General features: G+C 44.6%; 1 pseudogene; it reads right to left on the bottom strand.

The window, feature by feature from the left end:
• Window positions 1-2870: 2870 nt before the first annotated feature.
• Window positions 2871-22954, bottom strand: LOC119884888 (annotated as a pseudogene).
• Between the last annotated feature and the right edge of the window lie 1516 nt (window positions 22955-24470).

Below are 24470 nucleotides of genomic sequence, written 5' to 3'. Positions count from 1 at the left end.
GAGCACAGTTTTTCCCTCTGAGATGTGGCAGCGAAGTCGAAATGGCACAAAGAAAATACTCAGGTAAAGTACAAACAGTTGTACACTGAGCCGTTCAGTGGGCCCCTCAGGGGCCACAGCTCTTTTTATTATGATACACTTGAACAGATTTACCAATTTTTTCTGTTTGTACGGGTCAATTATGAACAATTTAACTGCTAGCAAAGACTTGAGGCCTTGTTTGGGGCCGAGGGCCCGGCTGCAGATATTTGAGTCTTCTCCTAACAGATTTCTCCTCACTCCAGACTTCTGATCAAACTCGAGAGCTACATTACAACTAAAAACTTATCTTAAGTTCACCGCTGACCTTCGACCACCAAATTTAATCTTCATGGTTTTGAGTCCAAGTGGACGTTTGTTAGAATTTAGAAGAAGTTCCCTCGAGGCGTTCCTGAGATGCCACGCTCGCGCCAACGGGACAGACGGTTAAAGTCCAGCACGCTCTGCGGTTAGTAAATATATCTGGTGTTCAACAGTTTTACAGGGGAACAAGCAGAGACTGCTTTTAAATAACTCCGAGTACGTAAGAAAAATTTTTGTCCACCCTAAAGCGGCGGGCGCTCAGAGAGGAGACAGAAGTGTAGCCAATGAGAGCAGAGCTGCACCAAACAGAAGATTTCAAGGCTCAAATCTGACGACAACTGTAATAAAACAGCAGATTTCTGTCTTTTTGTGGTTAATTGGCAGAATCTATTTCCTGTTAGCGTGGGAAGAGAGTTTTCTCCTCGCATGGATTTCTTCACGCACGACTATCGAGTCATCACTTTATCTATGACATTGACCAAAGACACATTTTAAGGACCGTCAGCAAAACGGACATTTTAGTTTTTCCTTCAAAGGTCGAGTTAATTTCTGTTTAAGGTGTGAATCGTCAGGAGCCAAACCATGAAACTGTGAGAACATAAAACTACCAGCTGACGACCTGATAGAGTTCATCATTAGTCACACAGTGAGCAGCTGATCTGAAGCGCGAAACGCTTTAAATCACCTGAACATGCTTTAGTCACTCTGTGTGATTTAATCTTCTAGATTCTGAATGAGTCTGGTTAGAGATGGACTTTGCTGATAACCTGAAACTAAACATCTTTAAATCATAGAAAGTTTCTATTATAATTTTCTAAGTGTATAATGTTCTAAACTTCTTTCTAAAAATCCTGCAAAAGTTTACTAGAACATTTAAAATAACATATTAACCATTTATTGTCCTTTAATCGTATTTAAATTTCCACTTTGCTAGACGCTTATTTTGGAAACTTCTCAGAACCAAAGGGAACAAAAAGGGAACATAGAAGTTGATGATGTTTCGTAGTTTACAGATGAATATTATTAATTAATTATGAGTTTCAGAATTTTTTAAGATTGTTGAACAATAAAGTTTTCATAATTTTGAAATCAATATTTTAGGGACTGAAAGTTTGACACTAAATAACGCACAGAAACATTTGAACGTAACGCTGTCGTAACCAAACGAGAACGTTCAGGGAGTTTTCTCGGCTGGGGTGCGTTCGTGTGCTGCTGGGAAATCTCAACTTGAGGACTTCGAAGCTGTTGACAGCTGTTTGAAGTGGACGTAAAAGACAAAGTAAAACAAGCTTTACAGAAACTCAGGAGCGTAAAGGACCATTTCACTTTAATCATTTCTAATGTTACATTGATTTCATACAGAAAACATTTGTCAGTTTAAACCACGAAACAAACCACAGCGACAGTAAACATTTATTTCACATGGATTGTCTGAATCCAAACGTAAAAAGTTCTTTAATGTCTCAGAAACAACTGAAATCTGACAAAAGATGAAACAAGTTTGGCTGCAGCGCCAGCTGCTCAGGTTCTTGTTTTTAATGTTGTTCTTCTTTAAGTTTCCATCACAGTTTGTACGAGTCGTTCTCAACAGGAAGCCTCCACCGTCTGCTGATGTTTGATTGTGAATCCAGACGAGGTCAAAATGATTTAAATTGTTTTACATTATAAAAGGGACATCTGTAGGGCCGATTCTGTGCTTCGATGGGCGGAGCCTGATTCAACAGTCGAATCTTTGTAGCGGCGTTATGAAAGTAGGGTCATATCATTTTGGCGATGTGGGGGTGCGTCTCATTTTACACAGAACTACCAGTTGGCTCCCAATAAGTTAACGTAGCCTATTATAATATACAATTCAACACATCCAGCTGTAAATAAAATGTGGAAAGAAAGAAGCTTTTAATAAATCTTTTTAAAGAGCGAGAATGAATCCTAACCTTTAAAGAAGGGGGCGTCGGTGCGCTTCAGCGGGTGTGTTGGCAGACGAGGAAGAGACACCATCAGCTTCACCGGTGTTGTGCTGAGTTGTCTGCACCTCGCGGGACGTTCACATCATTTATCACCATTAATGAACAACACAAATATTAAGGCTGCAACTAACGATTATTTCATTATCGACTAATCTGCCGACTGTTTTCACGATTAATCGACTCATCGTTTAGTCTGTAAAATGTCAAGAAATTACAGTTTTCCAGAGGCCAAAGTGACGTCTTCAAATTGCTTCTTTTGTCCAACTAACAGTCCAAACCCAAAGACTCTTCATTTACTGTCATAAATGACAAAGAATAGAAGCAAATCCTCAAATTTAAGAGGATTAAACAAGCAATTTCCCACATTTTTGCTTAAAAAATACCTAAAACGATTAATCGATTATATAAATAGTTTAAACAGGTAACTGTTTAAAAACAATAATATTAGTTAGAGCTGCAACGATTAGTCGATTAATCGAGCGCAAGAAAATGAATCGAAAACTCTCCGTGGTCGATGCATTTGTAGCGTGGAAAAGACATTTCTGTTGGTTTTTCAGCTGCTCTTCTAGATTTTAAAAGGTTTTTGTGAATCCAAATGTACATTTATAAAAAAAGAAAAAAACTTCACAAAAGAGAAACAAAGTCAAAAAATCTTCAGATCGACAGCGAAACCGTCGTCCCCTGAAACAGAACGCGTTGAATTCGATGTCAGAAGAAGACGTTTGGAGCACCGTTAGTTCCTCTCCTGGTTGGCGTCCTGATGTTAACTCACGTCACTGATCCTCCTACGAAGCCTCCACCAGGTGAAAGCCTCCGTTCTCCTCTATCAGCTTCTCTCTCTTCCTGGCCTGAACCAGACTGTAGACCACAGCTCCCAGAGTGTTCCTGTTCAGACCGAAGCCCCGCCCACCGCCACGCTCCATGAAACTGGAAGGTTCTCGCGACTGCTCATGAAAACGTTCGAACCTGAACAAAACAAAAACGTTGTTACAGACTTTCAGCGCTGGTTTGTCTTCTTAATATTACCTGCAAGTTATAAATGTGCTGATGTTTAAAGGCACCTTTGAGTTGTACTGCGTTAAAGCAACTGGGACAATTTACATGTTAAATTGTGTGTAATTCTTTATAGACGGCTGCTGTGACTTTCTTACTGATAACTGTTAGAATTGATGAATAATTAAGATTTAAACACCATCCTCATCAACGACTACTGTGTTTGTACATATCAGCCTTTACATACCAAACAACCTCCATCCAAAGTTCTCAGCAGGGATGAAACTGTTACCGGTTTAATGATGAAACTCCTGTTTTAAAGCCGTGTTCTTCCAGACGCAGCATCACATGGTTCTGTTTGTTTTGGGTCAGTGAAGGAAGGCGAGGGAGTTTTCAGCCAATCTCAAGCATGAAGTCTGGTCGTATTTAGTTTTTTATAAGAACCACCCCACTGCTTTAATTCAAGGCGAGTTAACTTTTAGCTCAGTGAAAGATGTGGGGACGTCGGAAAAAGGAACCTGTCATGGTTTGTTGGTCCTGCAGAAGTCACTCGCTTCCTGTCCACGGGACCCTTTAGAAAATGTACGTACGGTGGTCAACGGCGAGAGACATCTTGTTTTTGATCACATGATGTTTGTCAATTTAAAAGATAATTTTGTCCGTCAGAAAGTTGCAGTTTGACCTTGTGTGAAAACTGTTAAATGAGCTACCTCTCGTCTGGACTTAGGCTTTCTATAGAGCTGCAACGATTAACTGACTAGTTGTCAACTGTGAAATTAATCGCCAACTATCTTGATAATCAATCAATCAGCTCTGGCTAAATTCTCTGATTCCAGCTTCTTAAATGTGAATATTTTCTGGTTTCTTTCCTCGTCTACGGCAGTAAACTGAATATCTTTGAGGACGTTCTCTTTGGGAAACATTCACCATTTTCTGACATTTTATAGACCAAAGAACTGAAAGATTAATCGAGAAAACCATCCTCAGATTAACTATGAGAATAATGGTTATCTGCAGCCCTGCTCTTGTAAAAACACGACACGTTGCTGTTGCCTCTTCAGACTCTCAGACATGATAACACGACGTAGTTCAGTCTCCAACCAACACATGGTGTTCATTCAGTTTGTGACAGTGTTGTAACTCAGTTGTTATGACCCCAGCACCTGTTTACAGAACACTGTCTCACCTTTCCGTGGCGTTCACTGATGCCTTTGATGTAAATGTTCCCTCTGAGCTGCCGTAGGAAGCCTCGCTCCACCAGGATACAGCTGGTGGATTCTGGGACCTAAACCGGGGGGGGGGGGGGGGGGGGTTATAAACATTAAGTATAAACTTACAAACACTCCTGCAGACAGATGTGCTCACCTGGATCCTCCCGCTGACGCCGGTGCTCTCCATCCTGCTCGCCATGTTCACCGCCGTTCCCCAGATGTCGTACTGAGGTTTGGTGGCTCCGATCACACCTGCGATCACCGGGCCGTGAGCGATACCTGCACAGGATGTCAGAGGCCACTTAACACGACATCATTTTATAAGTTCATAAGACAGAAATGTGTTTTTAAAAAAGAGTTTCAATATCACGTCTAATACTTACAAAATACTTGAATACTGATTAAAAGTATTACTTTGTTTCCATGTTTTATGTGTATATTTGATGATATTTTAGTAAAAAAGCTAAATGTTTAACTAAACGATGACTTTACGCCGTCCTGCTTCCTGAGTTGAAGCGTTTTTCTGAGCCCTGATGTGACGGCGTGCGTACCGACTCGGAGCTGGAAGCTGTTTCCTGATTGGGCGTTGATGTGTGTGAGTGTTTCCTGCATGGCGAGGGCGAACAGAACCAGCTCGCTGAGGTGATGCCAGCCGTCCTCACACTCCTGAACACAAGCGGCGTGGAGAAGAAGCAGTGAAGGATCATGGGAGAAGCAAAGAAGGACAGAGAAGATGTAAAGACTGAAAATGTCCAGCAGGCAGATCGCCTGCACCTGCACAGGAAGGAAGGAGCTCTCTGACCGTGACGCCAATTTTATGCATTATTTATTATTTTTATGACAAAACTTGTTTAAAAACACTTGACTGAATGAAAAAGAACAATTTTAATAATTCTCTGAAGAAAACAAAATGCTTTAAATATTTATTATTTAATTTCATATTGATTAAAAAACAACTTTAAATGTAAAAAAATATAATTTATTTCATACTTAATTAATTAAAACCTGAAAATTTTTTTAAATTACTTCCACGAATATTAAGAAACATATTGGAAAACGCATCACACAGCCGACCTGTCTGTCTGGAGAGAGACCAGAAGCTGCCATGTACGAACTGCCGATGGTTTTAATCTTCTCCACCTCATAGAAGTAACATTCATCCAGCAGCTGCACACAGCGAGAGAAAAACTTTATTAGTCTCATTTACTAAAACACAAGTATTCTGTGTCAGACTTCTGTGAGATGAATCTGTCTGTCAATAAATGATCTAAAGTCATTTTTAGATTTAAAGTAAAGTCGTTATCGCGTAACGTAAACAGTAGATGAGTTTGGTTATCTAGATACAGCAGAAGAAGTAAAATATGAAGTGAAAATAATAATAATAAAATATAATTTTCTCCTTATGAATTTATAAATTTCCTTTTCTTTAGCGTAATCATCGATGACATCAGTCATGTATCAGAGTCGAACTGATTAACTGATAAGTCGATTGACAAAAACCTCAAAAGGCAACAATTTTGAGAAACGTCATTCTTTGTGTTTTATATCTCGGTAATCTGCCTGTCTGAAGATCAGTACGACTGATATATTACGGACTTATAGGTTGTATATTCAAACCCTTTAGCTTTTGTTCCATTTCAGGTTTTATGCAAGATGTCGGATTTAGTTTTTAGAAGTCAGATTTTGTTTTTCCATGGTTATGGTTCGTTCTTTCATTATTTTCATTTGAAAACTAAATCGGAAAAAACAAAACAAAAAAAGTTTTTTTGTTCTATCTTTGGCTGGTGTTGCATCCCTACTGGTTTTCAAACTTACTTTTACACACTGGTCCATGTGTTCCTGCAGCTGGAGGCTCTCTGCAGCGCCGCAAAACTTTCTGATATCTTCCATCTCGCAAAGAAAATAAAGGTCAGGTGGAAACAGAGAAGCTGAACGAAAGTCACCCGAAGCTTTTCATCCATGTATGATTTGTTAATATACAGCTCGCCGATTTAGCTAATAACAGCTCATGTTTACTGTGTAGCATTGGATGTACTGACAACTATCACTGAGTTAATTTGATACTAATGAAATCTTAAAAACCGGATGATTCTCAGGCAACTTCTGTTCCTGTTCCAGTTGCTAGTGAGTTACAAACTGAACACCTCCTGTTTTTCTAAAACCACCTATGCTGATGTTCAAGCTCATCTTTATTACATTACATCAGGCGCCGGCCTCACCAAGTGTATCTGCTGCAGGTTTATAAAGTGTAACATTCAAAGCTACAATAATCGGATCAAAATCAGAATTTTTCCGTTTTGTTTTTAAAACAGAAAAACAAAAACCGATTGTCTGTTTTTTTTGTTTTCTGTTTATCCGTTTTTCCGTTTTGATTCAAAAAACGACTTTTTGGTTTTTCCCATTTGGTTTTGAAACAAAATAATGAAACGAACGAACCATACACAGATTTTTTCCTCTAGGGTTTTGTCCTCTCAGGGTTTTGGATCGTTGGTCGGCCAAAATGAAACATCTCAATACGTCAACTTGGACTCTGGATTTTTTTACATTTTACAGACAAAATGTTTGTTTTACATTAACTCTGTAAAATGTTAAAGCAAAAAAATAAATATTGTTTTAAGATTGCAGAAAGAAAGCAATGTGTGTGTGCGTGTGTGACCTCATCGAAGTCGGTGATGATGCGGTTGAGGAGGCGGAGACACACGTGCTGATAAACAAGCTCCTTCTGCTCGTAGAAGTCGGAGAAACCCGGCAGAGAAGCGAAGAGGACGCCGACTCGCCCGTACGACTCGGAGTAGAACTCCTGAAAACACACACACACACTTAACACCTGGACGTTCACACGACACACCTGGTAACAGGTAGCAGGTACCTCGTTGTAGCGGTCCCTCCCCAGGAAGTGATGGGCGACGTGGGCCGGCAGGATGTTGAGCAGCAGACACTCGTTGTGCTCCCTCAGCTCCTTCATGTCCTCCACTTCCTTCCTCGCCTGGAGACGCCACAGGAAGTCCAGCCGCGCCGTCGCCTCCAGCTACCAACGAAGAAGCAGTTTTACTCAACAGCCATCAGAAGCACTGAGCTGTCAGAACCAGCAGAACCCAGTAGAACTCACCTGTCTGCTGTTGTAGAGCACGGCTACCACAAACATCACCATGAGAACGACACAAACTCCTTTCTTGCACAAGTTATGAGACCTGAGAGACACAGTGGTGTTTGGTCACCAGACAGATTCAATTAAATTTTATAAATGCTACTATAAATTTATCTAACTTGAGAGTGTTCATGCATTATTCTAAGATAGTTGCCCTATTGTTAGCCTTGTAATCACACACATAAGTATATATTTAAAGTGGTTTGTTAACAAGTAAAATCAGATACATGCAAACACTAGAGCTCCCTCTTTTAAGTTAAATTGACTGAATTAGATTTAGGCCTAGTATATCTAGCTAGCAAAACACTGGCTAAAAATAATTAGGTGGTATCACGTTGGATGGGCCACCGGTTGGTAATATTAGCAGCAGAAATCATTCTGATAACATGATAAGATCATATCATCCTGTAATTCTGCTGAAAATTAATAAATAATAATCCAAGCTCTCATCAGCAAGGAACAAGTAACGCAAGCTAACTGTTTGTGACTCGTTTTTGTAGCTTGCACAACATCAATGAGGAATAAACAGCTATAGCATAACGTTGGTTATGCTATAGCTGTTTGTAGGTAACACAACATCAGTTGGGAATAAACATAGCATAACAGACATGATACACAGCACAACCTATAAAGTAAAGACAAGAGCATAGAAAAATAAAGAACATATAAGATTTATATCAAGACAGTAAGACTTACTAAATGATAAAACAATTAAATCAATGGTAACATTAATTAAAACTACAGAGGGAGGGTATTTACAGGTTGCTAATTATCACTAGCAACGTTGATTAAAAACTAACCGGTAGTATAATACTGCACAGCTGCTTGTAGAGAATACAACATTAACTAGGTGGCACAATGTTTCATATGCTAGCTGTTTGTAGCGAGCATATCATCAGCTAATAAATACAATGTAGCATGATGCTTGATATGCTAGCTGTTTGTAGCTAGCATATCATCAGCTAATAAATACAAAGGCAATGTAGCATGATGCTTGATATGCTAGCTGTTTGTAGCGAGCATATCATCAGCTAACAAATACAAAGGCAATGTAGCATGATGCTTGATATGCTAGCTGTTTGTAGCGAGCATATCATCAGCTAACAAATACAAAGGCAATGTAGCATGATGTTTGATATGCTAGCTGTTTGTAGCGAGCATATCATCAGCTAACAAATACAAAGGCAATGTAGCATGATGCTTGATATGCTAGCTGTTTGTAGCGAGCATATCATCAGCTAATAAATACAAAGGCAATGTAGCATGATGCTTGATATGCTAGCTGTTTGTAGCGAGCATATCATCAGCTAATAAATACAATGTAGCATTATTTTGGATAAGCTAGCAGTTTGACAACATTGGTTAGCACCTGTGTCTCTATGAGGTAGGTGTAGAGGGCGGTGGCCAGCAGGAGGACAGCGAGCTTCAACACGCAGCTCAACCTGAGGAACACCGCGCAGGTAGCCATGGCAACCACGCCGCTCAGCACCATGAACTGTACACGCGGAGGTCATGAATCATCACATAATCAAAGTCACGTATCATGAACAAAGAAAATATTGATGTAGCGTTGACATGTTAGCGCTCACCTCTGGATGTGTGCAGATGTTGATGTCGGACCAGGTGGAGGTGGGCGGAGCCAACTTGGAGTCACTGCCGTTGATGTGAGTCTCTGACGAATCACACCACAGCTGGAGGGAAGGAAATAAGTCTTTTAGAAACCTTCAAACATTTCCCAAAGGAAAAGTTGTTGGGCAACATCACAGACAGAGTTGCGTTAAAGCAAATTGTTTTTGTAGCCAGTTAGCCAATCTGAGTGGGCAACATTTACAGTGTGTGTTGTGTCAACGCTGTTACTTCGACAGTTGTCAAGTTTCAAGTTTTGGAGCAGTTTGTGGAAAGTAACATTTTCCAAAAGATGCTTTAACATTTTCACCTTGACCTTCATTGGAAAATACATGTTGCCAGATTGCCGAAAGTGATGATAAACAGGGCAACTCTGAAAAGCAACTTTCCCAGTGAGGTGACTTAAAATGTTTGAGTGCCAAAAGGAACCTCTGGTTGCTGAGAATCTGGGAAACGTTATTGACAATCTGATGGGAAGCTTTCTAATGGAGTTGCTTGTAAAATCTTGACTGGCAACCCATCAATATTTAAACCCAAACGTCGACATTTTCACCTTGACCTCCAGAGAAGAAGCCTAACGACTTTATCAGACTCACGATGTCTGAGGAGGCGACTCCGAAGTTGACGGCGATGGCGGTGAGCGTGAGCAGGGTTCGGGCGCTCTTGGTTTCATGAACCCAGCAACAGAGAGACTGAAGGCGGGTGGGGCAATGCTTAAACTCCTCCCCCAGAGTCAGCAGCAGGAGCAGGAAGTAGACGCTACAGCTGACCACAAACTGAGCCACCATCGAAAACAACCTACGTATTGTAGACACAACAGTTATTAAACACTTATTATACTGTCAGGTAGACAGACAGGTGGGCGGACAGGTAGACAGACAGGTGGGCGGACAGGTGGACAGACAGGTGGGCGGACAGGTGGACAGACAGGTGGGTGGACAGGTAGACAGACAGGTGGGTGGACAGGTAGACAGATAGGTATAAGGTATACAGGTAGACAGACAGGTGGGCGGACAGGTGGGCGGACAGGTAGACAGGTCGGTGGACAGGTGGGCGGACAGGTAGACAGACAGGTAGACAGACAGATGGGCGGACAGGTAGACAGACAGGTGGGCGGACAGGTGGGTGGACAGGTGGGCGGACAGGTGGGTGGACAGGTAGACAGGTGGGTGGACAGGTAGACAGATAGGTATAAGGTATACAGGTAGACAGACAAGTGGACGTACAGGTAGACAGGTAGACAGGCAGGTGGGCGGACAGGTAGACAGACAGGTGGGCGGACAGGTAGACAGACAGGTAGACAGACAGGTGGGCGGACAGGTAGACAGACAGGTAGACAGACAGGTGGGCGGACAGGTAGACAGACAGGTGGGCGGACAGGTGGGCGGACGGGTGGACAGGTGGACGGACAGGTAGACAGGTGGGTGGACAGGTTGACAGATAGATGGGCGGGCAGGTAGACGGACAGGTGGGTGGACAGGTGGGCGGACAGGTAGACAGGTCGGTGGACAGGTGGGCGGACAGGTAGACAGACAGGTGGGCGGACAGGTGGACAGGTGGACAGACAGGTGGGCGGACAGGTGGACAGACAGGTGGGCGGACAGGTGGACAGGTAGACAGACAGGTGGGCGGACAGGTGGATGGACAGGTGGACAGGTGGGTGGACAGGTGGGTGGACAGGTAGACAGACAGGTGGGTGGACAGGTGGGCGGACAGGTGGATGGACAGGTGGGCGGGCAGGTGGGCGGGCAGGTGGGCGGGCAGGTAGACAGACAGGTGGGTGGACAGGTGGGCGGACAGGTGGATGGACAGGTGGGCGGGCAGGTAGACAGACAGGTGGGTGGACAGGTGGCCGGACAGGTGGATGGACAGGTGGGCGGGCAGGTGGGCGGGCAGGTGGGTGGACAGGTGGGTGGACAGGTAGACAGGTCGGTGGACAGGTGGATGGACAGGTGGCCGGACAGGTGGATGGACAGGTGTACCGTGGGGCGGGGATCAGTGCCTGGACGGCCATCAGCAGCAGCAGCAGGATGAAAGAACAAACCATGTTGGACTTGAAGAGTTCGTCTCTCATTTGGGAGTACTGAGAGACAAAGAGAGGACGATGAGTCACCAAACTGCTCGCTAAGCATCAAAAACAGCCCCGCCCCCTGCAGGAAGTGAGGTCATTACCTTTCCCTCCATGTGGGAGTCCTTGAACACCTGAGTGAATGTGGTGATGTGCTCCTTCCTCATTCGCTCGCTGCTCCGGACCTTCATGGCCTGACAGATCCTCTTGTGACCTCCCGTGATCCCGACTGTTGCGCTGCAACCTGATTGGGCAGCTGTGTTAAAGAGCCATTCGTGAAGGTGGCGAGGATCTACGGGACACCACAGGGGACAAGAAAAGGTCAAATTCATTCCTTATTCCACCAGAAAGCTCCTACTTTTCTTTCACATGTCCTCACAAAGTTCATTCCCAGGATGTCTCCGAACGGCAGCTCGGCGCTCCAGGTCGTCATCTCGTCGTAACTCGGACGTCTCGCTCTCGGTGGCTCCACCTCGTCTTGTGGCGCCGGGCGGATCAGGTACGTGTCGATGTTGTGTTTCCGTAGAAACTCGTTGCGTTCCTGGCCGTGCCCCGCCTCCGTCTCGTAGATCCCGTCCAGGCAGTCCAGAGTGGCCCGCGAGATATGAATGCGCCTGAGACGAGGAGACGAAGGTATGACCGAAGACGTCCTCAGTGTCGAGAAGCTGTTAGACTTGTTTAAACATTGGAATTAGGCGCCAAATGTTTGTTGGATGTGTCCTGATAATAACAAACTATAAACTAACATCTGTCAAACATCACAGTTTTAAGCTGAGACTGATTTTCTTTTATCCAATAAATGAACCTTTTAAAGTGAAGTCAAAACACTTTTCTATTAGGGATTTTGTTAAATTAATTTTATAAAAGAGAAGAAAATTTCAGGAAAACAATTTAAATAAATGGAGTAAATGTTTGAAAACTGAAGATTTTAAATCAAGATATTTGCAAACTGAGGATATTTTTGTAAACTGCAGACAATTTTATCAAGTAACTTGTAAAGTTGAAGACTTTTGTAAACATATTTTTGGAAATTATGTGACTTTTGTCAAGTGAAGACAACTGTTTTAAGACCTCTCTGAGGACATTTTGGTAAAGACAGGACATTCTTCCTCTGTGTCCTCACCTCATCATGACCCAGAGGTCAGCTGATGGACTAGCGTTTGCATTATATCAGTAAAAACGTGTGTTTCTGACCCCGGCACTCCTGCAGCCTCCAGACTGTTGGCGATGTCGACGTCCCAGCTCCAGATGTCAAACTGCCACTTCTGAACTCCCAGAACTCCACAAAGAACCGAACCGGAGTGGACGCCGATCCTCATGTCCACCTCCTGCTGCAGCTCCCGACGAACATAACTGCAGCAGTGAAACACGTTAGCGTCACGGTGAAGCTTCACGTGATGCAGATGTGTGTGCCTGTGTGTGTTTTTACCGTATGGTGTTGATCATACTGAGGCCCATCTCCACGCAGCAGCGGGCGTGTCCTCCCTGAGGCTCTGGGACTCCAGATACACAATAATAACAGTCACCCAGGATCTTGATACGCAGACACTGATGCTCCTACACACACAAACACACACAAACACACACTGGCATTATTAACAAACATTAACTGAGTGACAGGTGTGTATCTCACGTTTACTTTACTGTTTATAACAATATTAAACTTTATTTATAAGGCACCTTTCATACACACAATGCAGCTCAAAGTGTTTCACAAATAAAAAAATAAAACAGTTAAAAAGTGGAAGGAAAATAAATACATTAACTTACAAATGAAAATAATTTAATTAGCTTTGTTTAGTTTTTATGTTCTATTAATGTTTGTTAATACAAATAAAAAGAAACTCATGAAAATAAAATGTCAGAAAAACAACAAGAAGCTTAAATTTAACGCATCAAATAAAACTTTAAGGAATTTAAAATTTTAAAAAAATTTAAAACAACAACAAAACTAAACCTTGGAAGCTCAAATGGTAAAAAAATGTACAAATCAAACATGTAAATAATGATCAAAGTAATTCAGTGACGTATGTGGTTGCCATGGTGATATGACCTCAGCCAGCCTGTCGAAGCGACCAAAGAGTTCGTTGAGAGTTTTAACGAGTTCCTGAGCAGAAAGGATCATCGACAGAGAAGTGAAGCCGATGATGTCTGCAAACAGGATGCTGCAAAGAGACGGAGAGAAATTAGAAATGTGTGATTAAAATCTAGATTCACAAAATCAGTATTTTGATTTTAAAGTCAGAATTTTGATAAAATAGTGTAAAATATTTGCGATTAAAGTCAAAAATATAATTAAAAAGTCAAAATTCAGAGAAAATTGTGAGAAGAAAATGAAAATAATGTAATTAAAATCAGGAGTTTAACATTCCTAAATGTTCCTAAATCCCATCGTTTATCATACATACGTACATTTACACAGGACTTCTGTGAATAACTTACAGCAGGTATGTCTCTCTGTGTCTGATGGTCGGTTTGTCTTTCTAGTTAAGTTAGCTAAGTTAACTAGTTGTAGTTAGCCAGCTGTAGTTAGCTAGCATAGTTATTGCAGAAAGTTAGCTAACAGAGGGTCTTCATTTTATTTTTTAGTTTCTTCCTCTTGGTTTAGTGTGCTGTTCATTTTCATTATGGCATCTGTGGGTGTTGGAGGACAGATGACAGAAAACGTGTCATATATACAGTCTGCAACATTAATTTTTTGGTTATATATAAAGAAATATGACTCAGCCAACGCTTGAGGTGTGACTTTTGTTGTTCTCAACATTGCAAGAAAGTGTTTTGTTTTGTCCCTGTACTCAGTTAAAAGAACGGTCTGTGTGTATTTTCATATGGAGCCAGTAAATGTTATTTAAAACATTGTTTATTAATAAAATCTGGAGAATTGTAGCTTTGGTTTGCTCTTGAGTTTTTTTTTTACCCGTTTGGTGCATCCACACGTTTTAAAAAGTTCCAATCTTTCTTCATCAATTTATACATATACAGTAGAACTACATCAATAGTTTTATGTAAGAGATGTTTAACCAGTAATGCACTCTGCATCTGTGCACTATATATATGACTGCAACAGCATAACGTGTTAATTTTAATGTCAGCCAAATGAGGCTGTCTGTAAATACCCTGTTCTTCAGGACACAACACGTAAAGGTGAGGACTTCATAACGTGGCCCAGCAGACAGCCTGTGAGCTGTGTGGTACGCTTGGTAATATAGGGACACAACATCTACAGCTAAAGCTGATGAAAATATCATTATTGTCAGTGTGATATAAGCAGTTTGATGTACATACAGTGTTGTGTTTCTTACAGCCTACATAAACAGAAATAACTCGTTAGTTTCAATCTCTACAAAGTTCATAACAAGTCAACTTTACATGCAGAAGATCAAGTAACAGAGTAATAGACCCTCCCTCCCCCCGCGGTAAAGTAAGCGCACCATAAAACGTAGTGGGAGTTCTGTGCGTGACAGAACCATCGACTGTGTGATTGATAACAGCTGATACTCGCACATCAGTTTCTATCCTGGGTAAGTAATAGCTACTCCTGCCAGACAGTAAAGTGTACTAAACTTTAACACAGCATATCGTTAGTGAAAACACTCTCGCTGTCAGTTTTTGGTTGTCATGGTAATTGATTACGTCCGACTATTAACCACACCCCCATTCTCTGTTTGAGAAAGAACGTTAGGAGGGCGGCTTTAACTGGCCTTAACCTAGAACAACAAATCTGTGTGATGTTTAGACTGCAGTGCTAACAGCCTAATATTGGAATCTATTACCATCCATGAGTTGTCCTCTAATCTGTGGAGTTCCTGTAAACATTCTTGTTGGATTCAACCTTGCCAGACTCCCAGAGAACACAGATATCTGCTCGCCTGACGCCTGAGCTGCTCTCTCTACCTTATCAGTCTAACAAGGACAGTTACATGAGGGAAATAACCAGAGCTGTAAGGTCAGTAAACACTTGTAGGGTCAGATAGTGACTCCAAGCTACACCTTCCCCTGTTACATCAATTTAACCCCCTATGAAATATCTCTAATATTAAATATATATGAATGCTAATATTTGTTCTTCTACTATAGCAACATTTTGAATGCAGTTAAACACAGTATTTCTACACTGTGGTATTACTACTAAATAGTACTTCTTCCATCAGCTGCTAGCTCAGAAAAGAGCCGCCTAAATAAACTTAAAGCTGCATTAAAAGGTTTGTGTCACTAAGGGGGAAGACAAACAGTCTGTAAACAACACTGACGTATTATCATTATATAAAGTAGTTGTGGCTAACATGTTAGCAAACAGCTGCCTATTTCCACGTCTGATAGACACGGAGCAACACAATCCTTTCATTAATAAATTACTTGTGGGGTTCCTCAGGGTTCTGTTCTCGGTCCTGTATAGTTTTCATTAATTCAGCAGCTGGTCTCAACCTGTGCTGTCTGCTGGGTTTACCTGACGTCTTTGTAGTGGTGGATGTAGATCTTATGGAACTGCTGAGGCAGCAGATACTCGTCCATGGTGGCCATGTCAGAGATCATCTCCAGAACCAGAAAACGAGGCAGGATTGACATCACCAGACGCTCCTGGAGGACACAAAGTGCGTGATGAACAGGACAACAAACGTTTAGAAGATCCAAGAATCAAACAGCTACCTGTCTGTTGTTCTCTCTCTCCAGTCTGACTCGCCCCTCTATGCAGCGTCTGGTCTCCAGGAAGGCCTGTCTCTGAGTCCGGTCCGACAGGTAGTGAATGAACAGACCGGCGATGTTCATGGCCAGGTACAACAAGGCCTTCGACAACACCTGGACAGGTAAGAAACACACATCAGATCTGTGACAGGGTTAGCTGAAAGGAAAGGAAAGAAGGAACAAACGTAGGAAAGGAGGATGGATGGTAGACAGACTGGAAGAGAACCTTTCTGATGAAGGTGCGGTCGCCGTAATGACAGCAGAAGTCCAGCAGCAGGTGCAGGGTGGAGGTGGTCGCTCCTGCGATGATGGACCAGAGGAGGGGAGGAACAGCAGAGTGTAGGTGGAGAACAGGGAGAAGAAGACGTACCAGGAGTGATCGCTCTCCGCCCAGCTGAACACGCCCACCAACACCTGCAGCATCTGGGAGAGCCAGCTCACCACAGACAGGTACCTGAGACACAGACAGACAGGTACCTGAGACACACAGACAGACAGGTACCTGGGACACAGACAGACAGGTACCTGAGACACAGACAGAGACAGACAGGTACCTGAGACACACAGACAGACAGGTACCTGCGACACAGACAGACAGGTACCTGCGACACACAGACAGACAGGTACCTGGGACACACAGACAGACAGGTACCTGAGACACAGACAGAGACAGACAGGTACCTGCGACACACAGACAGACAGGTACCCGAGACACACAGACAGACAGGTACCTGACACAGACAGAGACAGACAGGTACCTGAGACACAGAGAGAGACAGACAGGTACCTGAGACACACAGACAGACAGGTACCTGAGACATAGAGAGAGACAGAAAGGAACCTGAGACACAGAGAGAAACAGACAGGAACCTGAGACACAGAGAGACACAGACAGGTACCTGAGACACAGAGAGAGACAGACAGGTACCTGAGACACACAGACAGACACACAGACAGACAGGTACCTGAGACACAGAGAGAGACAGACAGGTACCTGAGACACACAGACAGACACACAGACAGACAGGTACCTGAGACACAGAGAGAGACAGACAGGAACCTGAGACACAGAGAGAAACAGACAGGAACCTGAGTCACAGAGAGAAACAGACAGGTACCTGAGACACAGAGAGAGAGAGACAGGTACCTGAGACACAGAGAGAGACAGGTACCTGAGACACAAACAGACAGGTACCTGAGACACACAGACAGACAGGTACCCAAGACACAGAGAGAGACAGACAGGTACCTGAGACACAAAAAGAGACAGACAGGTACCTGAGACACAAAAAAAGACAGGTACCTGTGAGACACAGACAGAGACAGACAGGTACCTGAGACACAGACAGAGACAGACAGGTACCTGCGACACACAGACACACAGGTACCTGCGACACACAGACAGACAGGTACCTGCGACACACAGACAGACAGGTACCCGAGACACACAGACAGACAGGTACCCGAGACACACAGACAGACAGGTACCTGACACAGACAGAGACAGACAGGTACCTGCGACACACAGACAGACAGGTACCTGAGACACAGACAGACAGGTACCTGAGACACAAACAGAGACAGACAGGTACCTGAGACACACAGACAGACAGGTACCTGAGACACACAGACAGACAGGTACCTGCGACACAGACAGAAAGGTACCTGGGACACAGACAGAAAGGTACCTGGGACACACAGACAGACAGGTACCTGAGACACACAGACAGAGACAGACAGGTACCTGAGACACACAGACAGACAGGTACCTGAGACACAGACAGGTACCTGAGACACAGAGAGAGACAGACAGGTACCTGAGACACAGAGACAGACAGGTACCTGAGACACAGAGACAGACAGGTACCTGAGACACAGACAGGTACCTGAGACACAGAGAGAGACAGACAGGTACCTGAGACACACAGACAGACACACAGACAGACAGGTACCTGAGACACAGAGAGAGACAGACAGGTACCTGAGACACACAGACAGACACACAGACAGACAGGTACCTGAGACACAGAGAGAGACAGACAGGAACCTGAGACACAGAGAGAAACAGACAGGAACCTGAGACACAGAGAGAAACAGACAGGAACCTGAGACACACACAGACAGGTACCTGAGACACAGAGAGAGACAGGTACCTGAGACACACAGACAGACAGGTACCTGAGACACACAGACAGACAGGTACCCAAGACACAGAGAGAGACAGACAGGTACCTGAGACACAAAAAGAGACAGACAGGTACCTGAGACACAAAAAGAGACAGACAGGTACCTGAGACACAAAGACAGACAGGTACCCGAGACACAGAGAGACAGGTACCTGAGACACAGAGAGACAGGTACACAAGACACAGAGAGAGACAGGTACCTGAGACACACAGACAGACAGGTACCCAAGACACAGTGAGAGACAGACAGGTACCTGAGACACAGAGAGAGACAGACAGGTACCTGAGACACAAAAAGAGACAGACAGGTACCTGAGACACAAAAAGAGACAGACAGGTACCTGAGACACAAAAAGAGACAGGTACCTGTGACACAGACAGAGACAGACAGGTACCTGAGACACAGACAGAGACAGACAGGTACCTGCGACACACAGACACACAGGTACCTGAGACACAGACAGACAGGTACCTGCGACACACAGACAGACAGGTACCTGAGACACACAGACAGACAGGTACCCGAGACACAGACAGACAGGTACCTGACACAGACAGAGACAGACAGGTACCTGCGACACACAGACAGACAGGTACCTGAGACACAAAAAGAGACAGACAGGTACCTGAGACACAAAAAGAGACAGGTACCTGTGAGACACAGACAGAGACAGACAGGTACCTGAGACACAGACAGAGACAGACAGGTACCTGCGACACACAGACACACAGGTACCTGCGACACACAGACAGACAGGTACCTGCGACACACAGACAGACAGGTACCTGAGACACACAGACAGACAGGTACCCGAGACACACAGACAGACAGGTACCTGACACAGACAGAGACAGACAGGTACCTGCGACACACAGACAGACAGGTACCTGAGACACAGACAGACAGGTACCTGAGACACAAACAGAGACAGACAGGTACCTGAGACACACAGACAGACAGGTACCTGAGACACACAGACAGACAGGTACCTGCGACACAGACAGAAAGGTACCTGGGACACAGACAGAAAGGTACCTGGGACACACAGACAGACAGGTACCTGAGACACACAGACAGAGACAGACAGGTACCTGAGACACACAGACAGACAGGTACCTGAGACACAGAGAGAGACAGACAGGTACCTGAGACACAGAGACAGACAGGTACCTGAGACACAGAGACAGACAGGTACCTGAGACACAGACAGGTACCTGAGACACAGAGAGAGACAGACAGGTACCTGAGACACACAGACAGACACACAGACAGACAGGTACCTGAGACACAGAGAGAGACAGACAGGTACCTGAGACACACAGACAGACACACAGACAGACAGGTACCTGAGACACAGAGAGAGACAGACAGGAACCTGAGACACAGAGAGAAACAGACAGGAACCTGAGACACAGAGAGAAACAGACAGGAACCTGAGACACACACAGACAGGTACCTGAGACACAGAGAGAGACAGGTACCTGAGACACAAACAGACAGGTACCTGAGACACACAGACAGACAGGTACCCAAGACACAGAGAGAGACAGACAGGTACCTGAGACACAAAAAGAGACAGACAGGTACCTGAGACACAAAAAGAGACAGACAGGTACCTGAGACACAAAGACAGACAGGTACCCGAGACACAGAGAGACAGGTACCTGAGACATAGAGAGACAGGTACACAAGACACAGAGAGAGACAGGTACCTGAGACACACAGACAGACAGGTACCCAAGACACAGTGAGAGACAGACAGGTACCTGAGACACAGAGAGAGACAGACAGGTACCTGAGACACAAAAAGAGACAGACAGGTACCTGAGACACAAAAAGAGACAGGTACCTGTGAGACACAGACAGAGACAGACAGGTACCTGAGACACAGACAGAGACAGACAGGTACCTGCGACACACAGACACACAGGTACCTGAGACACAGACAGACAGGTACCTGCGACACACAGACAGACAGGTACCTGAGACACACAGACAGACAGGTACCCGAGACACAGACAGACAGGTACCTGACACAGACAGAGACAGACAGGTACCTGCGACACACAGACAGACAGGTACCTGAGACACAGACAGACAGGTACCTGAGACACAGACAGACAGGTACCTGAGACACAAACAGAGACAGACAGGTACCTGAGACACACAGACAGACAGGTACCTGAGACACACAGACAGACAGGTACCTGAGACACAGACAGGTACCTGAGACACACAGAGAGAGACAGACAGGTACCTGAGACACACAGACAGACAGACACCTGAGACACAGAGACAGACACCTGAGACACAGAGACAGACAGACAGGTACCTGAGACACACAGACAGACAGGTACCTGAGACACAGAGACAGACAGGTACCTGAGACACAAAGAGAGACAGACAGGAACCTGAGTCACAGAGAGAAACAGACAGGTACCTGAGACACACACAGACAGGTACCTGAGACACAGAGAGAGACAGACAGGTACCTGAGACACACAGGCAGACACACAGACAGACAGGTACCTGAGACACAGAGAGAGACAGACAGGTACCTGAGACACACAGACAGACAGGAACCTGAGACACAGAGAGACACAGACAGGTACCTGAGACACAGAGAGAGACAGACAGGTACCTGAGTCACACAGACAGACACACAGACAGACAGGTACCTGAGACACAGAGAGAGACAGACAGGTACCTGAGACACACAGACAGACACACAGACAGACAGGTACCTGAGACACAGAGAGAGACAGACAGGAACCTGAGACACAGAGAGAAACAGACAGGAACCTGAGACACAGAGAGAAACAGACAGGAACCTGAGTCACAGAGAGAAACAGACAGGTACCTGAGACACACACAGACAGGTACCTGAGACACAGAGAGAGACAGGTACCTGAGACACAAACAGACAGGTACCTGAGACACACAGACAGACAGGTACCCAAGACACAGAGAGAGACAGACAGGTACCTGAGACACAAAAAGAGACAGACAGGTACCTGAGACACAAAAAGAGACAGACAGGTACCTGAGACACAAAGACAGACAGGTACCCGAGACACAGAGAGACAGGTACCTGAGACACAGAGAGACAGGTACCTGAGACACAGAGAGAGACAGACAGCTACCTGAGACACACAGACAGACAGGTACCTGAGACACAGAGAGACAGACAGGTACCTGAGACACAAAGAGAGACAGACAGGTACCTGAGACACAGAGAGAGACAGACAGGTACCTGAGACACAGAGAGACAATTACCTGAGACACAAAGACAAAAACCTGTGTAACTGTGACACAGAGACAAAAACCTCTTAAAATGTGACTCAAACCTGAAGGTCTGGACGGATTTTAAAACACCCGTTTCATCACTGACTACATTTCCCAGCATACCTCAGGCACTGTGGCGATGATATCACCTCCCTCCTGATGAGCGCCAGCACACAGATCCCCGCCCACAGGACAACCGACAGGCCGGCCAGCCAAACAGAGGCCACGCCCCACCAGCCCGGCGGCCACGCTAGCAGCGAGATGAGGAGTCTGGTCAGGATGTCAATCACGTTGGTGACGACCAGCGAGGTTCTTCTCTGACCGGACGAGAACTGCTGGTAGACCTGCTCCAAGTCCGGAGACCTGAATAAGCGAAAGTAAGCAGAGGACGGGCTCGTGGAAGCAGACCCAGAACACCTGGTGGGTTTCTAACTCTCGCCTGCCCCTCACAACACTCACTTTATTGTGTGTTACAGTTTGAGTGTCTTTACTTGAATGTGTGTTGCAGTGCGGGAATGAAGACTCCTCGCACTGACGACCCCCACGACACAAAGAAGTCGGCGTCTCCGAGCGAGTCGTTTTTTGTCTGTGTGCCGCGGTGATCCTCGGCGTCGACGGGTGGATACGAGCGGCTGACGAGCGCCGCTTCTGCCAGAGCGCTCCGCGAGACGCCTTAGAGCGGATCTGCCTGCAAGGCGACACAGAGGGAAAAAAGCTCACTCAAAAAAGTTGACTCATATTTCTTTTCAGATTTAAATTATCAAATTGATAGCAAGCCAACTGTCTTTCTACCGGTTGATGACATCACTGTGTCTACCTGATGATGACGTCACTACCTGTTGATGTCGGCGATGTAGGCGTCTGTGACGGTGATGCGGTGTCTGCCTCTCTCCAGGCCTCCGGCGAGCCTGAGCGAGTACAGGTTGTGCTGGTCGATGATGTTTCTAACGGCGTTTTGCCACATCAGGTGTTTCCTCGTCAGGCTTGTGGCGGGGCTTATGTTCGTGCTGAAGGTGATGTCACTGGTGTGCCGCGCCATCTCGCAGTCGCCGTTCTCCATCACGCCACGGTTACCGTCCATGGTTATGAAGACCGCCTCGTCTGCAAACTGATTGGTAGCGGAAGGGAAGTGAAAATGAACAGATTTACGTAAACAAGACTTTACGTTATTTTAAAAAGCCACAGCTGTGTATTAAATGGATGAGATGACAGCGCCCCAGAAGTGAAGCCAAAACATCTGGATCGCCCCCTGCTGGCTGGCTGTAGTCATAAACCCCGCCCTCTCCATGTTAGCGGATGACCCAAACTGGTTTCTTTGTTCTTATCACATTCATGTTTGGTCAAGTGTTAACTTTTCCAGTAAGTTTGGTTTTAATTATTTACAGTTGCAAGAAAAAGTTTGTGAACCCTTTGGAATTACTTGGATTTCTGCATAATTGGTTATAAATGTTTTTTCTTTCATGTTTTTCTTCAACACATCGTGCAACAATCACAGTGCAGGTTGGGAAAAGCCCTAGGCTAATGACTTCTCCTAAAGCTAATTGGAGTTAGCTAACCTGGAATCCAATCAATATGACGAGATTGGAGGTGTTGGTTAGAGCTGCCCTCTAAAAAACACGCACCAATTTTGATTTAGCTATCCTCATTAAGTATTTCCTGATGTGAACCATGCCTCGAACAAAAGAGCTCTCAGAAGACCTAAGATTGAGAATTGTTTACTTGCATGAAGCCGGATGTTCATCAGTCCACAGTAAGACAAATCATCTATAAATGGAGAAAGTTCAGCACTATTGTTGCTCTCCTTGCCAAGATGACTGCACAGTGCAGAATACTCAATGAGGTTAAGAAGAATCCTAGAGTGTCAGCGGAAGCCTTACAGAGATCTGTGGAACATGCTAACATCCCGGTGGACGACTTTACAATACGTAAAACACTAAACGAGAATGGAGTTCATGGATGGACACTGCTGTCCAAAAAACACTGTTGCCTGTCTGAAGTTTGCAAAAGAGCGCCAGGATGTTCCATAGCACTACTAGCAAAATATTCTGTGGACAGATGAAACCAAAGTTGAGTTGTTTGGAAGGAACAAATAACCCTATGTGTGGAGGAAAAAGGCACAGCACACAAACATCAAAACCTCATCCCAACTGTGAGGTATGGTGGAGGGGCATCATGGTTTGGAAGGGCTGCGATCATCCACGAAAAAAATTAATTCCAAAGTATATAAAGAAAGTTTACTTCAGCAGAAGAAAACACACCTTCTTTGAGTGTTCAGGACAATGTACAAACTTTTGTGTTTTAAAATGTAAAAATGTAAAAAGGTTTAAGACATTAAAAAAACAAAACATGTAAAAGTTTCTTTTGTGGATTTTTTACTGCAGTAATCCAGGTAATTCCAAAGGGTAAACATACTTTTATTTGCGACAGTATTTGTTGCTTAAAAAGGAGGTTTCATATCATGATTGACAGCTAAGCCCTGCTCGCGATTGAGTCACCCGGGTGTATGGGCGGGACCTCGATACCGTGACTTTGGGTCATCAGAGCAATATGGCAGTGCTCGTATTCCGGATACTTTCCATCTTTATGCACAGTCTGTGGTCTGTGGACAGTTTGTTTTGATGACTAGTGGTTGGATAAAGTTCTTGTCGTGCTGTAAACATTTTATACGTTCAGTTGATCAGATCATCTGTCAAAATACTTAATGGCCTCTCAGTGGGACAGGTGGCCTGAACACATGGTGTTGGCCCGGGTCAGAGACAGGTTTCAGGGCTAATCCAATCAGGTTAGCGGCCTGCTGGCTGCTAATTGATACCTGAGAACAGCAGAACAGGAAGTATAATGACAAATAAACACCTTGTACCTCACTGTAGCTAGTGCCATTAATTGGTTGAAAACTGTCTCTAGCTAGCTTTTATGTTTTCAGTTTACTTGTTTTACATATGTATATATTATATGATATC

Source organism: Micropterus salmoides, unplaced genomic scaffold (assembly GCF_014851395.1).
Source record: "Micropterus salmoides isolate LMB-PRFRI ecotype aquatic unplaced genomic scaffold, ASM1485139v1 Ms_hic_scaffold_3754, whole genome shotgun sequence".
In the NCBI taxonomy this organism is placed as follows: Eukaryota; Metazoa; Chordata; class Actinopteri; order Centrarchiformes; family Centrarchidae; genus Micropterus; species Micropterus salmoides.
Note: the sequence above shows the minus strand (reverse complement) of the source record. Positions and strands in the feature narration are given on the sequence as shown.